This window comes from Sparus aurata, chromosome 4 (assembly GCF_900880675.1).
Source record: "Sparus aurata chromosome 4, fSpaAur1.1, whole genome shotgun sequence".
Classification (NCBI taxonomy): Eukaryota; Metazoa; Chordata; class Actinopteri; order Spariformes; family Sparidae; genus Sparus; species Sparus aurata.
Genome location: NC_044190.1, coordinates 23,565,419 through 23,584,240, shown reverse-complemented (window position 1 = coordinate 23,584,240; position 18,822 = coordinate 23,565,419). Strand labels below are relative to the sequence as shown.

The 18,822-nt window shown below is 42.3% G+C and overlaps 1 protein-coding gene across 11 annotated transcripts in view; it reads right to left on the bottom strand.

The window, feature by feature from the left end:
- The window catches only part of sox6 (SRY-box transcription factor 6), a 141,316-nt gene that overhangs the window by 114,761 nt on the left and 7,733 nt on the right, over positions 1 to 18,822 (bottom strand). For all 11 annotated transcript variants that reach the window (XM_030414933.1, XM_030414935.1, XM_030414932.1 and 8 more), the window contains one exon: positions 3,292 to 3,361. The gene's annotated coding sequence lies outside the window, so the exon portion shown is untranslated. The remainder of the gene's footprint in view (positions 1 to 3,291; positions 3,362 to 18,822) is intronic.

The window sequence follows — 18,822 nt, the reverse complement described above, 5'->3', positions numbered from 1 at the left end:
ACCAAGCGGTCTCTGTTTAGCAACATGTTGACCATAATCACTGCAGGGTCAGCGTACTGAAGAGGCCCATTTGATAAATAATAGAAGAAGAATAACCATTCAAAGGTAATTCATTTTCATTTCACGGTGAAGTGCTGTTTATTTAATTTCTGACAAAATGGCTCCCCCACACCCTCCCCTCGAGTGGTGCCATCGGCGGTCTGCGGACGGCTCTGAATGTTGCTTATTAGATAAATGGTACGCATTAACAAAGAGTGTATATGGTCGGATCCTCAGGTGTTTCCAAATGAGACTGCACACTTGTTATTAAACTTGCTCTCCAGACATAAACCAAATTACTCCCTGTCATGTTAGGAGGATTAATTAATCCTCTAGGTCAAAGGATCCAGATTGTATGAGGATCCAATTTAATGTCTCGAAAGAGTAGGATGGCACTGAATGCTCACACACACTAGGGCTTCATGCGGTATTTTCTTCAACAACAAGTACTGACAGGTGTCTGATAACATCACGGCGACCGAAAATAAACATATTCTTAAAACTTCAGGGTTTTAAGAAGAATTTATTGTGGAGGACCATTTTTAACTGGACCAGCAGTGGACTCCGCCAGTGACCGGAAAATAGCCTCCAGCAATGTTAACAACAACTGCAGTTCCACAAATGGCCACTTGAGGCTGCTTTCAAAAGTGACTCAATCCCATTAGAGAGCCCCATTTTAAAATGTCCAACTTCACAGCAGAGATGAAACACGTTTATAGCCTCTAGACTCTACAGCTACTTTCCACGTTAATGACAGCTGTACAGAAAAAAGATTTTCATGTAGCTCATTCATTTAAATTATATTAGGGCTTAAATGTATGCATAATTAAAGGCTTTGAGTAACAGCTAGCTGCTAGCTATCAAGCTATCTCTCAGTAGCCAGGCATCATTCATCTAACCTGGCTAGCCTGGAAACTCCAAAATGCAAACCTAGGCTTTTTTGTGAATGTATATGAGTCAAACCTTCATGCATTGAGAACATTATTTGTGTACACAGAGTTTACTAAAAAGAGAGTTTTTGGACAACTCACGTTAGTAGATGTTTCCTCCGCTCGCTGCCGTCCTGCCAGTAAGAAGTGTCGATTTCCGAAAGCAATGTAACATGGAGGACAGTTAAGGTGGACCGCTCCTAAAGCTTAGTTCCATATAAATGCACGGATAATTAGTTGTTTTGTCATTAGCGAAAAACAATTTTGACCTTGAAGTTGAAAAAGGAGCCTCACATAAGAAACAATACTAAAATAAAAAGCCAGAAAAGTCACGTGAGATATCGCGTGGATAGTTCTTGCCAGAAGACAGTAGCGGTCCACCTTAACTGTCCTCCATGTTACGCTGCATTCTGAGATCGACACTTCTCAGCTGCCATCGCGACTGGGAGTGGAACAAGCTACTGCTAAGGTGAGTTGTTAGAAAAACTTCAATAAACTCTTTGTACACAAACAATGTTCTCAATGCTTGTGTTCATGTGTAGAGACCCTGGTGAGCAAAGTACTACGAGCAAAGTTTGTGTCAAGCCTTCTTAGTGTTTTTAAAAAGAGCAATTTTGATGCTATCGTAAAAGTGCCCCTTGCACTGAGAAAATGAGCTTGAAAACGGAAATAGGGTAAATCTTAAAAGTGCCTCTTTCGTCGTAATTATGCTTTACACCAAAGTTTGACTCCTATACATTCACAAAAAAAGCCTAGGTTGCATTGTGTGGCTGGTGCATGTTTTACACAGTCTATGCTTGCGACGATTTTAAATATTTTGTTTAATATATCTGAACAAGCATACGGCTCATCGAGTAATAGCTCAAGGTGTTGCTTTGTGTCTTGCTGCATGAGAAAGGTTTTCTTCGGGGGACCATAGTTTTAAATTGATGCAGTCAATTCTTTAAAAACACTGAAAAGGAAAATCTATCTCTATTAATATCATCTGTCAACAATGCGTGCAGTGATGTCTTTACTGATGTGTATGCAGAGCTTATAGTAACTTTGATTAATTGGCTGCTCTCACTATGTTCATCAGTCCCCCGCTACATGACTGACTGGCTCGAACTGGTGAAATGGTCGCACTATGCCATTCAGCTCGACTCAATGAACCTAACATGCAGCAGCAGCAGCAGAAAGGGTAGGAAAGCTCGCTGGTAGCCAGGTGCATGTTCATCTGAGCAGAAGACAGTCAGTGTGTGACGTGAAACGGCATGATTAAACAATGGTAAATGGCCATGAACTTTGAATTGAGGGAGACATTTCCCCAGCTGTTATTGAAGGGCTTCACATGCACATTAATATGACTCCCATGATAACTCCAACTGACATTTGGAAGAAAAGAATAATATAAGCTGTAGTTCCTCACCTTTATTTGCTTAATATCTATGATAGTTTTTATTAGAAAACCTGCAGGAGCAGCAGCTGAGCAAAGACTGTTCAAGCGATATTTGTATTGATGCGAGGATATTCTTGATTCTCTGCAGGGTTTTTTTGTGTTGTTTGCAGCAAAAATGCAGTTATGTATAGCACCCATCTTCATGAATAAGCTTTAAAAAATTCACTTATGCCCCTTTTCAATCTACAGATTTTGGAACACAAACAGACTTGGTTAAATCATTTCATGTTCTATTTTAAAAGGAAGAATATGCATTCCTGTATGTGTATGCAGTTGAGATTATCTGTTAATGTGTAATTCATCTTATTCTTTAAACCTCAGAGACCCTTCAATACGTGTGTAGACTTTTTATAAAGAGACCAAATAAAGTTTCATTTTATTCCGAACCATTTTAAAGGCTTATTGTGATTACTGATATTCAAGGTTTCACAGTTTTGACTGGCGTCACCTATAAATGACTTTTCTCAAAAAGGTTGCACTAGTGTAGGTAAGAGTGTTTTTCTTCACCTATTAGGGTTTATATAGTCATTCAGATACAATAACAAGTATGCATAAGATCACAATGAAATAATATTATAAATATGACCTTAAAACTCGAATGCGAGAAATAGGATGGTAGCACAGGAGAAGCAACAGAGAAAGGAAATAAAATGAATCAGGAGTAATAATACTGAAGTGCAGGAGAAATACGTTGGAGGATCTAATGTTTAAAAAAGGTCTGTCGGTAACTTTGTGGCTATATACGTGTCTAATTGTGCATACATTGTGTGCCTACCCAATTGTCCACCTCATTTGACGCAGGTGCTGAGTGTGGGTGAAAGACAGCAGGGGTGTATGAGACATGTGGCAAGACAGGAAAAGCTGAAGAGGCAAATTGATACTTACAAAAACTGAAAGACTCAATCCCCAGCTCCCAGCGATCACTGGTTGGTTGATTTTGAATTCATGTAAAAACCTGAAATGTAAGCAAGAAGAAAAAAAAGGATGTTTTACATGTAACATTTAGAAATGGTTATTAATGAGTTCAAATAGCTTTTATTTGATTATAAAACACCAGTGAATTTTTCGAATGTGGTTATTGTCAACAAGGGTCTTAGGTAACTGTATTTACCTACACTGGAACAAATAGAGATAGAGCTAGAGGAAGAGAATTGGGGCCGTAGTGACTGTTGGCTGAGGGTCAGAGTCTCCACAGCTGAGCTACTGTGAGACAGCTTTGTTAGTGTCTGACCTCCAGTCCTCACAGCTGCCTGTCAGCAACAGCCATCCGTCCTAGACAATGTTTGAAATCTACTTCTCCGCTGCCTCATTAATCTGTCTTCCAGTCGACAGATTCTACTAATAAACAGCTTTCATATAAAGCGGTTGTTTTATTTAATTTTGCTTTCTTTCTTCAAGCGCTGCCTTGCTAATGATTTATTTAAGGTGGAGGGGCGGGGATGTTCTACTAGTTTCAGCATGTCTTGTTGAAGTCCAGCAACTCCAGAGCTTTGTAAGAGAAAATACCCAGGAAACTCTGGCACAGTGTGAGCGCTTACAGTTTCAGGCATCACCGACGGCACATTTCACCCACAGTTAAGAGGTAATGACAACAGAGGGAAGACAATCCACTGATCGGACCGTCTAGCTGGAGGGGTGAAAATGCTGTAAGCTCATTCATGTTCATTTTCTCACATTATCTTGTGTTCCACAATACGCCAAGATCTCATTACCAGCTGATTTATACAATTAGTCCGCCTCAGCACTGCCAATTAAACAAGGCCAAGGGTTTTTTGAGGTCACGCTTAACTGATCTGTCACTAATTTGCACTACAGCACCTCCGTCCCCCATCACCAGGGCCAATAAGCCACCAACAACAAGACCAGATAAATGTACTGACTATACCGCTGCATTGTTGCACCGAGTCTGCCACGTGGGAGGCTGCAAGGTTAACAGAGCTGGCATAGAGGATAAAAGGCAAGAGTTACAGAGAGGTCTGAATGTGGCGACCTTGAGGCTGGAGGTGACAATGGGTGAGTGGGGACCCAGGTGACCCCAGCTGAATGGGAAGCTGTTGCATGAATAGCACCTCTGAGTTTAAAGTCTTCTCCTGCCTCTCAAATAATGCTAAACACACACGATTTCACTGTTCTGAACTCTGCTCCAGCCGCAACCGACCACTACTGTATTCAGACACACACACACACACACACACACACACACACACACACACACAAGAGATTAACTTGTATTAGTAGCTATTCAGTCCACACAACAAACCACATATTACATGGATGGGAATTCAATAAACCAGCCTGTGTCAAACATCTGACTATAGGATTAATTCCTGTTGTGAGGAAATAAACGAGAGCTCTTATAATTACAGTGTAGACGTTAACAAACCTTTGAATTCATAATCTGATGATAATTGAGAACAATGAGGTAAATAATAAATGGGGAAATGTGTTCCTCTTCGTCAATTATTTAAGTTCATTATTTGTCTGGGAGAGAGGTGAAAAAAAATAAAAGAATTTATAATTGCAAATAACGAGCGAAACCCAAATTATATTATAATGAAGCCAATGCAGTTATCCCTGTGGTGTAAAAAGGGTCGGTGTCAACAGGCCCATTGTAGCTGCATGTAGCAGCTTTTTTTTCCTGCTGTGCATTAGACCTACAGGCAGGAAACATAAAACAGCCACTCTCCATTGCTAATTAGAGGATGGGGGACTTATTAAACCCAATTGCAGTCAACCCTAAATTCAAATTATTAGTTCGCTACATTTTTATAAAGATATTGTCAGCACCACTTAACCGATATACTTTCTGTTTTGTTTTTTGTTGGAAACAGAAAAGTGTTGGGTTGAGAGGAAGCAATGCCAAGTAAATGTGGCCCAGAGAGAGCAGTCAGAGCGAGGCACAAAGACTAGTTTGCTGGTGAAATAATTTCCCTTCACTATAAATACTGTTAGTTTATCTCTTGGATACAAAAAAAAATCCAAACAGACTGACGGAGCTGACATCAAAGTAGCAGGGACCGAGACCTCACAGCCACCTGTGGCATTTCTGTCAAAGAGTGGCCTTTTCTCCAGCCTCGGCCAGTCAGGGCTACCTCTCTGTCGCACACACAGGAACAGACAGACGCACAAGACACACAAAAGAAACAAGCGAAAATGCAAACATGCGCGCACACACACCAGAGTCGCCACTAAAGCGCTAAAGCTTTCATATGCAGTGAAGCGAAGTCGGAAATTATAGCATCATTTCCAGCGCTGAAATCTTTAGGGGAATTCACACACACACGCAGCGTTGTAAAAAGTACCCAAAAGTCATACTTGAGTAAAAGTAAAGACATCATTGTAAAATATTACTTTGGAAAAAGTGATAGTAACCCATACAAATAGTACTTGAGTAAAAGTCTCAAAGTTTCTGATATTAAATGTACTTAAGTATCAAAAGCTCAAGTAAAGGTAAATAATACATATATTTGCACATGTCTGTGTACTATGGGTCAACCAATTACCTGCCTGGACAATTATCAAATCTTACATTTTTCTGATGATGTGTTTTCTTTTCTTTTTTTTTTTTCTTTTTTTTTTAAATCTCAGTATTTATAACACAAATGAATTGGTTTAATATGAATAGTGACTATTAACTAAATATATCAAATAAAAGCAGTGGAATAAAAACTACAAAACTTGCCTCCGATTTGGGTGAGTGGAAGTTTACAGTACAGTACCTGAGTAAATCCATCCATGCGCACATACACAGTGTTTTGGTACTTTAGCTCAGCAAAAGACAGAAACCAGTTGGCTCGTGCTTGATGAAATTGCAGTGAAACCAAATCTGGGACAGAATTTGTCTCTTAATTGGGTAAAGTAAAGACACACACTCCCTCACACGCAATTTGTTTGGGCACAGAATCAAATTCCACATTCCTGCAACGATACGGTGGGCAGAGTATGGAATATTAATGTTAAACTTTTCACTAGTGCAAAAACCTCCCACGTAGAAACTGCTTGTGTACCTCCATATTACGCATCAAACATGCAGCAGTGTGTCCCCGGCTGGGAGCTGCCATTAGAGCTGCAGCCTCTCGTGCAGTCTGTGAAGAATACAGCCTGGAAAAAGATTCACTTTCAAATCAACTGAACCTTCAAATTCCAGACATGTGTTCGTGTACGGTGTGTGCCACGCTTGATTTAATTTCCCCCTGAACATAACGGAGAGTTGTGTTTTTTCAACCATCATGTGACAGTGGCTCAGTATCAATAGACAACATCGCCACAACTGTACGCAGCACAGGGGGAGGCCAACCACCACACAGCCATCCCGACCAGATTCAGGTTTTATTTTTCATGCGCGTCAACTCTGAGCTGCATTAAAATCTACTCAATGTGGGACACGTTTAAAATCGCATGCATGTGCGCCTGTGCCCGTCTCAAATGTATGTTTCACCCGGTGTAGTTTTGTGTGGATAATGCATGAGGCAAGCTAAAACTTGTACTTCAACTCCTGTTTGGAATTCATCCAGATCTGCAACATGTTCCAAAAAAAAAAAAAAAAAAATACACTCCCAATCCTCCTCTCCAAATCCTCACTCTCCCCTGCGTCCAAACACGCTGAAGTAAGAATTCTGCCGAGTTAGTCATTTTGACAATAGAGGTAATCTATGCCATCAGCAGGCTGCTCCCCTACCTGGATGCTGTGTGGTTATCTCTGCAGAAGCAGCAGCCACACAGTCAGTCAGTCAGTCAGTCGGACTGGGGACAGGCGCGTGTGCGGGGGGAAGCTATAACAGCCGTCCCAGGGGGAAATAGGGAAATGGGAGGGAAAAGGAGGGGCGCCGGGGGGGTGAAGCGCAAAACGTTCTGGGCACAGAAATGTCTGATAGAGTAATTGAACACATGTGATTGTCTGTTAAATATCCAGTTCCACAAAGTCAATCCTCTCTGCAGTAGCATCATCTGTGAAATATGAAATGACAGCTTCCATGCAGTGAGTAATCACCTCAGCCTGGAATGAGAGGATAGGGGACAGCTAGAGTCAAGGTAGACTGTGGACACTTTACACAGGTATTGATAATTTTAAGTATTGTGGAGATACTGTTCGCTCGTGAGTGTTTTCACGTCCCACTGGCGAGATAAAAAAAAAAAAAAAAGGACCAGTGTGTGTTCTTAGACAGACAAGAGTGGTATTTCTACAAGAGCCTCACCATGTCATTGAGTTATTTGGTGTTGGAAACAGGTCAATCACGTGCAAACAGCTGTTTCATGCTCCAGCACACTGTTAACTGTCACATCCTGACAAATCTCCCTTTTCTCCTCTTTTTATCTTTTACCCTCTGTCTCTCTCAAACTGCCCCGGTTCAGTCTCGGGCAGATCCTGTCCTGACACTGAGCTGCAGCAGACTATACACTCACAAAACGTCTCACACCGACGTGTCAGGAGGAATGACTAGCAGAGCGTCACTCCGGTTAAAATGTCTTTGTTGAGAGTAAAACAGTGACCTGTATTTTGGCAGAGCTGGAGTGCAATAGTGTCAGATAAAGCAGAAAAAAAAATAAAATCTGCTCCTGAAGAGCAGCTATACTGCTCAGAGTTTGTAACAAGCAACACCCTGATACAGATACAGTTCTGCGGCTGAACCAGGCTTTTCATGCACTGCTCGGGAAAATGCCTTATCTGTCATTTCCTCTGCGTCAAATAACAAGAATAAAAGTCTATCTACTGAGCAGCCGGGTTGAGGCTGGGTGAAGGGAGAGAAAAACGACCAGCAAATAGAATGTTTTCCTCCACGGTGGACGGCATTCAGTCCCCGGTGCTCCTAACAGGCGGGCGTGCAACCTATCAATTCTCTTTGATTCCTCCTTACATATTCTTCACTCCAAAGACTGTAAAGACAGAGCACACAGAATAGGCTTGTTTTTTGTTGTTTTTTTGCACACTGATGAGACGTCTTTTCTTAACTTCCAAGATGCACGCACATATTTTCTGTTCCTTTTTTTTCTACCATTCTCTCTTTCTTCCTCGCTCAGTGTGGGGTTTGTATTTGTGTATGTTGGGGGCAGGGGCATGAAAACAAGTCTCTCCCTCTCTCCCAGGTAATGTGTTTATTTTCCCGGACCCATCTTCTAGTTTACTGCGTGGTGGCGTTTCTCCCCTCTTATCGCCTGGCCCTCACGGGGCACTTTAGCCCCTCAAATCCTGTTCACCACATACTGGTTTTAGAATCTGTGAAATGAGTGCTAGAGAAGCGTGGCCACAATGTCTGCCTGTGTTGCTACTGGACTCAAATGGGCTTGGTGCTTTTTTGTCCAGGGAGATGCATAAATGGAAGTTTTTAACACCTCAAAGGAGGCTGGGCCTTTGTGGAGGCACACTAGAGAAGGCTGCCAGTCTCCCGAGGAGGCAGACACACTGAGTGCTGCAGGACAAAGAGCTAGAGGAGCAGAATCAGCAGGGGCATCACTCTGCTTTGGGCACCAAGCACACACACACACGTACACCCGCATATACTGTACAACTGCACTTTCATGCAGTCGCACACAAAAAGCTGGAACGCCATGTTCCAACCGTCTCAAATACCTCTAAACACGCAATGTCAAAATTAGACATGTCAGATATATCATAACAGCTGCATTATCTTTCCAATTACTGGAAAAAAAAAAAAAAGTTCTACAGCTTTTACTGATCTCTTACAACCGGCACTGCAACCTCATAATGGTACAAACAGCCTGCAGCGGCGACTGAAGAATGAAACATAACTCATCTGAATATAAACACCGTTAAAGCAGGTAAAAATACAACATACAGTAGCTAACTGTAAACAGATTCACGTGATCGTACAAACACGCTCAATGAAAATGACAAATATAAATAGCATAACAAACGCTGCCATTTCCTACTTATTGATTTCAGCTCCACTGTTTGAAAATGATTTCCTCATTTCCATCCCAATTTTCTTTATTGAAATCCTTTTTTTTTTTTTTTTTTTCATCCCCGAGTACAGCCCAACAGCTGGCATTTACAATCAGTCTTTATGCTGTTTAGATGTCTACAATAAGCATTTAGATGCAAATATCTCTGCCTTGTACAAAGGAGTTGCAACTTCTGTCAGAAGCAACATAATCAACCTGCAATTGTCTCCTGGCTCCGAGTGGTTTCGAATGACAAGGCCTGAGCCGTAAGCATCTGTATTCAAATGATTCCCTATTTCAGGCACTGTTTAGTGTGGATATTTTCCAACAGTAACGCACTGAAAATCAATCACATGGTGAATTAAACCAGAAAGGAAACAACTGATCCATAAATGATCAGGTTACAACAAGGCATTGGTGTCCGCAAATTATTCTGTGTTTTTCCTTATTTCGAGGAGAATCAGCGATGCGCTGTTTGATAGTTTCCACCAATGACTTGCATTACCGGCGCACATTTTTTCGCAGGTTTAAGATGACAAATAATTACTTTAGCGGCGAGCTCAGCACAACACAGGCAGAAAACTTTAACCGATGACGTGTGAAATCTCATAGCACGCAACAAAGCAAAGAAAGACTTAAATAAGCTGCATTGTTCTCAGAAAATCAAGGACTACAGTTAGAAATCACTCTTCACCTCCCATTCATAAAACCCCAAACCATACTCTACAGCACAGCAATGCTTTTAATTGCAAGTTGCTCTGCATCCTGCCAATAACTGTCTTTTTTCTCTGCTGGAACTTTAAACTGACAAAAATGTAGCACACAGATTTTTACTTGAGAAAAAGTAGACTGAAATCTTGATTAAGATGTTAAGGGGTCCTATACATAAAAAAAAAAACAACAAAAAAAAACAACTGAGACTATTCTGGAGCGTAGTGACCACTGTGTAAATCTGAACCTGATGGGATTATATGCTTTGCTTTGGCTCCACTGGCCCCTGTGCAGTCATTTTCACAATTACCATTTTAACCTCTGTTTTCTCTTTTTATTTACAGTTGCAAAGGTCATTTGTCTTTTTCTTTTTTTTTTGAAACCCACAATTAATAGCAGCGTTTGCAAATGCAAATGAGTCCATTTAGGGGGAGGGAAAATGATCAGTTTGAGAATATTTCTGCCTTCTTAATCTTCTTAAGAGGGAAATGATTTAAAAGGAGGACACAAATCTCCAGTGACATGGCAGGAACTGTAGGGCACTTTCCTCTCCCCTTCCCCTTCCCTCTCTCCCTCTTTCTCTCTCCCACTCTCTCTATTCTCCCTTTCTCATCTCACTCATGTCTCCCTCCCTCCTGCCACCCCCCCATCCCCATTTCTCTCCCATCCTAATTTACCTCCCCCCCCCCTTGTTGGCCTGTAGGGGTGGAAGGGCCAGGAGGAGGAAGGCACAAGGAGCTGGGAGCAGGGCATACACTCGGCTTGTCCCCCCCAGAGGAAACAAATGTAGTGTTTGAGCCACTGATCACTGGTATAATTGAGTTTAACACTCCTTTTCTGGATTAAAAAAAAAGCCTTTGAAATGAAAGGTCAAATTACCTCCACAGTCAGGCAATAAATAAGTCAAACAAGGTAAGCGGTTCCTGCCAGCATATGTTAGTGGCAAATTTAATTAGTGGGAAAACAGGAGGCTCCTCCAGTCCATGCTGCACCGAATAAAAGCAGTGTTTGGTTGTACAGCAAAGGAAGGAAATGTATCAATCACCGCTTAATTCATCTCATCGCTCAAGGTTTCACAGAGCATTTTCCAACTTACAAAGGATAACCCATCATTTAAGAAGTCCAGTTGTAATGTTATAATATCAAAATATCCACAGAAATCTTGCAAATAATCAGTACCCTATAGGCCCATTGTCCATTGACTGCAGCACAAGGAAAGAAAACGGGCATAAAAATAAGGCTGCAGTCTGGACTGGAAGCACAGAAGGTGTCCGAGCAATGCACAGAACAAGGGAAACAGAGAGGGCAAGAGAGAGAGAGAGAGACAACACTGCTCTACACCCAACCAGCTACAATGTGGCCTTTGTGACATAATGCACTCTGCACAGCAGATTGTGGAAAATAATCCAAAATTTACTGGTTCGCATTTCCAGCAATAACAAGTGACATCACAACCTGTACCATATAGCCCATGTTTCTGGGCACATTTTTACATTTAGTGGAGAATGAGGGGGGGTAAGAAAAACATCGTCAAGCAGTTATTATATTCCCATCATGTCCTGGGAGCCCATTACAGCATGGCACAAGCAACGGTAAAACTGAGAAAGTCAGCAGGCGGAGGCTGCAGGCGGGGGGCTGGGCACAACTCACACCCACAGTCCAAACCTACAGCACACTGTTAACTGCTGGGGAAAGATGGAGTTCAATCAAACACTTTGCACCTACAGATTATGTGTATTTAAATGCTGATCGTCATAAAGGTTTAGTTTTTAGTTGGCTTCCGTGTGCTACCATTAGCGCTAAGGCCGAGAGCTTTAAGGTGTCCTTGCGAGAGTAATGAAGACGAGGCCGCAGCAGAAGAGCGCGAGGAAGAAGCTCCATGGCGAGGCTGCCCGGACGATATTGACGTGAGGTCGACTGTACTGAAAGCACGACAGGTGGGTCACATGAAAGATCACCATCTTTGTTTTTGATTTTTTTTCCACTTGCCCAACACATGCTTCTCATTATTCTCCAAGAAAAACTGACACTGCTCCAAGCAAAAGAGAGAGGGCCACTAGCACTCACCACAAGTATATCTTACATTACATATGAGTGTACATTCTGAAGCTGTGTATGCTTTGAGCTGTTCCATCGGGACAAAATGAAAACGTAAATAGATTAAATTGCGTGTCCAAACACGCAGTAAGTGCTGCAAGGTAAGTATGATCTATGTAATAAAAGAAAAACACTTTCCAGGATTTCACTCGAATAAGCCAAGCAGCCTTTTAAATAAAACGAGCAGACAGGTTCCCACAACCTTTATATGTTTTATTCAGTATACATTTTAACTCACGTTTCTAAATAAATGTGACTTCCATTCAGCTGAAAAAAAAAAATTCCACAGCTGTACCATTTAAATGTTTAAATGGCAAAAAATTATATTTTCAAAGAGCAGGCACGGAGTGTGTTAAGTTGTGTGTGTGCGAGGGACATGCGCTTGTGTCAGCACATGGATGTGTCCATATATCCTGGTGTGTCTCCACAACAGCCCTCTAATGTGGGTTTTGGGCCGACTCTGGCCCTAACTGTAAAATGTTCAAATTGGAAAAAATATTACCCTTCTTTCTCTTGAATAGCCAAGAGATAAGCACCCTTTAGCAATGAAGCCAGCAGAGTTTAAGCTTATTATGAATACCTCTCAGAGCGCAGAAGCATGTACTGTAGAAATCAAAGGGAGTAATAGGCAGGTAAGCCTGTGTCATTTTAAGGAGGAAGTCAGTTGTGAAATTGTAAAAATCGCAAGGCCCTTCTGTCAATCTCCTGCCCTCAGAACACTCCCATAAATGATTTCTAAATGGCCGCGGCTATCACATATCTGTAAAAGTCAGAAGTTTGTGAGGCGAAAAGAGAGAGAGAGTCCAATGCTAATCTCTCCATTGATGGAGACTTACAACAATAAGACCGTTTATCTTTTTGATTAAACAGCGCATACTCCGGAGTTCACAAGAATGTGTGATTCTTTGCAAGCGCCCCTAAGCATCCCCAAGCGGACCTGGCTTTGCAGAACATTCCTCATGGTTTCATGTTCAATTGGCTGTGAAGGTCCGCAGCATAGCTCTTATATGCCGGACTGAAATCCTCAAAAAGAATCTCAGGTCATCTTCATTTTTTTTTTCTTTTTTCTTGATGATTGCGCTACAAAGAGCTGCTCATCAAATATCTGGATTCTTACACGAAGCAAGTGCACATAAACTCACCAAAACCATCAGCTGTAGGGTTACACTTGCACATTCGTTTGTGCATTTTCGGCTTAATAGCTTCAGTTGTAAATCTGCTGTAAAGATGATATCATAACACAACTGCTCCGAGGCAGCCCGGACTCTGTGGTGCTCCATATTCTACAAAGGCATACGCACACGCACACACACACACACACACACACACACACACACACACGCACACACACACACACACACACATGCACACACGCACACACATATACACATGCTTACAAAACCCACACAGGCTAATACATACTGTGCTCTTTCTCCTCTGAATATTCATCCATGTTTCCACATCATCCGCAGGTCTCCTAATCACAGTCACTTCCCTTTTAATCACAGAGCTCTAATTAGGTCCTAATAAACCATTTTGCCATCCTCTAGGAGCGCCTCTGTGTCACTCACACATCAAACCAAGAAATACTATATTAAGGGGCTGTCAACCTCAAAGGAAAGCTCCTCCAGCAGCAGTGATACAGATACTGCAGGCACACCCTCTTACACTAATTGAAATTATCGAAAGCTCCGCTTACATGTGACACTTGGCCACGTCTGAAACCGTGGCCTGAAGTACGGCAGTCAAAAGAACGACGCCTGTGCCAACACCGAGGCTCTACTGGGTTCTCTGATGTCTGGTAATTGTTTAAACCTGAGTGGATATGGCACGGGGCCTCATGCTGCCTGTTCTGCCAAGAGAAGGAAGAAAAAAAAAATGTTCTCACTAGCACTTTTCTCCTCAGTTTCTTCTATTCTAATTCAGTCCAGCATGGTCTTCAGGGGAAAGCCTCAGTGGTTCCATGTTCATCTTGGAGAACCAGTGTTGGGGATGATGATCGCTGACCACAAGTTGATAATGATGACTGTTTAATTAGAAGGCTTTCTTTGGCCTGGCCGCAACCCAAACTCCTCCACCCTACAGATGGTAACCAATAAATTTAGCTTTGCTGAGGATGAGGAGGAACATTGTACCTCCCCGGTTTACCCTCAACCCCGCCCCTGACCGAGGACATAAAGCCTTTCTTCTCGATAACACAAAAAACGCAACCATGGCTTTCGCCGCGTGTGCCTCTATATGAGCAGGCATCTGACTGTGACGGAAAAAAAGTCAAACTGGGTCTTCTACAGTGCATGTTCATCTGCATCTAATTTGGAAAATGTAAAGCCCTCTCATTAAAAGGTACAGTTCATAAGATTGTTGATTGTTGAGCTTCATTCCCAACTCTTCAAATACTGACGCTTTGGGTTGGAAGGTCGGTCGGCCTTTTTGGGCCTTTATTTGACATGACAGTTTCGAGGGGGACAGGAAACGGGAGAAAGAGAAGGGGAGTACATGCGGCAAAGGGCCACTAGCTGGACTCGACTTGGGTCCAGTGCTCTGCTCTGTCGAGCCATCAGGGCACCCCAGAAATTCTATTGTGGTTTTTTTTATCCGCCCCCTGTTTTTTTTGTTTTTTTTCACTCTATCAACTAGTTTCTATCCCTTGCAACTAAAGCATAATTATATTTCTTACGTTTATGTTCAGGCAACTTAAAACGCCTAGTTAGAGTTAGGGAAACACTGTGGTTATCGTAAGTACAGTATGTTTGTGGTCGGGGAACTCAAACACTTCGTTAAGGTTGGCAGAAACAACACAAGGATGGTAAATATTTTTAAGAAGTCAACTGTGATGGGATGCAAACCCTCAGTCTCCAGCATAGAAGTCCTGTGCCCAGCAGCCACCCACCCGGGCCTCCTCCTCCCGCTCATGACTCTGCACTGCGGTATAAGAACGTAACTCTGCGAACAAGCTTTGACAGTGGATGTAAATCCCGGTTGCAAATTAGTTGCACATGACCGTAATATGTAGGAGGGAGAGTTCTGAAGTCATTTGTATATATTTATATGCCGTCTGCGAGGTCATTAATTATGGTCATATATAATATTCCAACAGAAAAGAGGTTTTTTTCCAAAATCGAAACATTTTTTGCTCCTTAATACTTGTTCCACAATGTCATTCCGCTCTCCTCAGCAAAGTGCTTGTAGACTTTATAGACTGTCTTGTCTACTGGAAAAAAAAAAAAGAAAGAAGGAGTGTTACTGTTCTTCACACAGGACAACACCTCCCATCATCCTCTGTTCCCCCCTCAGCGTAGTCCTCACCCACCTCCTGTCAATCATCCTCCCCTTGGATGAGCCTTTCTACTGCCGTACTGCCTGGCAGGAATGACACTCTGTCTCTCTGTGTGTGTGTGTGTGTGTGTGTGTGTGTGTGTGTGTGTGTGTGTGTGCGAATGTGTATGTGCATTGTATGCGGGCAAGCGGCGTGTGCCAGAGTGGCTATCCCCTCAGATTGTCAAAGAGGCTCATGGGAAATTTACTGCATGGGCCAAACCACAGGCTTTCTCTATCATTTCTGCAGATTTCTCTTTTTTAGTCCCATTCAAAAAAGTGATTATCACAGACACTGCTTTTCTTTCTCTGATTCAGACTCTCTGGGCTTTCCTCACTGTAGTTGCACATTGATTACAAATGTGCATTTGAGCCAATCAGGGTTTAGTGCCGCTTGAGACCGGGCGACATGTTTCCAGTGCCTTCAACAGTTGTTTCTAAAGCTGGTATGTTAATTTGTGGACCATTAAATTAACTTAATGGTTGATTAAAAAGTTAAAGTTTATATTTTCCAACATTAGCGCCTCTGGTATGGTAATAGTTATGTCATGGTTCAAGTAGGCTGAGTGATGGATGAAGTTGTTCCAGTCCTCCACCATGATCGGGCACTCACAAGCTGGAAATTGTGCCTTTTGGGAACAAATGATAGGAGAAACGTCAGCGCCACCACTGTGTGTATTCCTGACTTAAGTACAATAAGTATTTTCAGCCACCTTGAAAATACCAAACTTCACCCTATATGGGTCAAGACCAAGATCAATTTATCATACTAAAAGAGAGAATGAGTCTGATCCACTTACACATCATCAGGGGTCTGAGGCAACCTGAACACCAATATCATTATTTGTGCCCAGTCTCAAATATCAGAAAAGTCTGCTCTTAGTCCATCTTTTCACCAACAGCGTCTAAGCCCCCCACCCCTTACTTAGAGAGTGGGTGAGAGAGAGAGGGTAACAAAGACAGACAGAGAGCAAGAGAAAGCTTGTGGTCGGGTCTGGTGAAGCCATTTTCTCATAATTCACATTAAGGGCAAAGCCTTGTAACACGTCCAAGTCGGTGTAAAAAGAAATTATTCAGAAAGGAAACAAAAGACCTGGGCAAGAAGAGATGCTATGGTTAACTTCATCAACATTTCAGCCGCAAGAACCTTTCCATCTATTCCCCCCGCCCTCCCTCTTTGTCACTTTGATTTATTTTTGGCACTGTGCGTTAGCGTTTTCCAAAGGAAAAACTGTTGGGAATCTGATTTCTGGCCCAATATGTCCGTTCTTTTCCATAACTTCCTCGCCTGTTATAGATGTCACAGTAGCTGCTCCATGATGCAAGTGATTGATCAGTATTTGTTTCCATCCAAGAGGGCTGACACGGACTATCAGAGGACCTCAAGATTCAGCGGCAGCAACGACAAAGTATGTTTTTGTCGTGAGGCCCGTCTTCAAAAATGTGATAAAATCAACAAGTCTGCGCTCGGGTCTTCCGGATGAAGTCGAGTCTTGTCACTTGTCAGTCAAACTCGAGAAGCCAGCATGCATCATGGGCCAATATAGCACATTACGGGAAGGCCGCTTCAAGAAGACAGCACACGGTATCATGTGTTCACAGCCCATACTCGCTCAAGAGTGTGCACACATACGCACTACGTACGAGTACACACGCAAATATGCGCTCAGAATGGAAGTTGCCAATCTGATCTGAAAACAGTCGACTGCCAATGAAACAGCTCCCAGCATCCTAAAGGCTGGACCGCAGAGTAAAGAAGCCAGATTGGCTGGCTTAGTCGCAGCTATGGAGCATATTTTACATCTCATGTCAGATCAAGCTGGCAGATACCAAGCCGGCTGTCAACCTCCACCAACTGGATAATGTCTTATCGTTCAGCCTTTTACAGACAGGGGAGACCTGTGTAACTTGGATACAAAAACAACCGCTCCCTTCTGAGACTATGGAGAACATACCCTTTGGAAAAACTGACTTATATTTTCTATCAAAAAACCTTCATGCACAAGCCTGAATGTTGAAATAATTCCTGATGGTTTTGTTTCTGCGATGTTATTCATAACAAATGAGAAATACTGAATGTATGTGCTCCATGCCATAATTGCAGCGCTTCTCCCTCATCAGGGCATGAGTTTGTTGTTTTTTTTTTAACGTCTTCTTTCCCATTATTTTGCATCAAGGCTCTGCTGTTGGCTCAAGTGATATTTTTCAGAGAGTCCTTTAAAGCTTCCTCCAAGGCTGTGGCTTGCCCATGAGACTTGATCCAAACACAATGGGGGGGGGATCACAAGGAAAAGGCTTGTTGTGACGCTTTTGTGTGTGAGCAGCGCAAAAGCCCACATTACACTAATCTCTTTTCCCTTGTTCACTCACAAGACACAATCTCAGGTCTTCAGAGCTTCTTCAATTCTAGTAGGAGAGAAATCACCCGGGGCAAAAGATCACAGCTTCTTCCTCTGTCTTTTCTTTTCTTTAATTTTTTTTTTTTTTTTTTTTTAAAGCCAAGTGCCAGCAACAAGGTCACCCACACATACATATATAGACTTCAGTATCCATGACAAGTGGACACACTGATACATAGAAGTGAAATTTCTCAGAGACTTGACTTAAAAGGTTGACGTCAGTGAAATCTACCACCAAGTCAAAGTGAAAAAAATTATAATTAATGCACGACTCTCTCGAAGCATCTCAAAGCGTAGCTAACAAAATGGTTGCCACGAAAAAAAGAAAAAAAAACAAAAAACTGGCTTTGGATTCTGCGCCCAAACGTCTGCAAAAGGAACACGGACCGACATGAGTGTTTGTTTAAAATTCAGCTTCAACCACCTGCACTCTTTTCACACAACCTGACAGTTCTCAGCCTTGGTCCATATGCTGCGTGTGTGTGTGTATTAGAGAGAGAGCGCGCACGCATGTGTGAGAGAGAGAGAAATTGCATGCGTGTGTGTGTGTGTGTGTGTGTGTATCCGTGTATGTGTGTGTGTGTGTGTGTGTGTGTACATATGCACAGACTCCAAAATCCACCACATTTTAATTACTGCCCGGCTGCACTGTGTGCCTCTTTGATATGGAAATAAAGGCAACCAAATTCACACACAGCCACTGTACAAATCATCATCTGATTCATAAAAAACAATGAGCCCGACTAATTCCTCCACCTGATTACAGTCCCCGGACCTGTGTGTGAGAAACACACGGCCACCAAGGCCCCTCCAATTAATTCTACATATTAATGTGTGATTTAAATTTTTTATTTTTTTTTAAATCAACTACTTACCATAGCCGAGACTGTTGCATTTTGAAGTCAAAGTTAATTATGCACAACTATGCTATGGACTAAAAGAAAATGTCCAATTATTTTGAGAAAAACATTTTCGGTGGGAGAGTGAATGATAC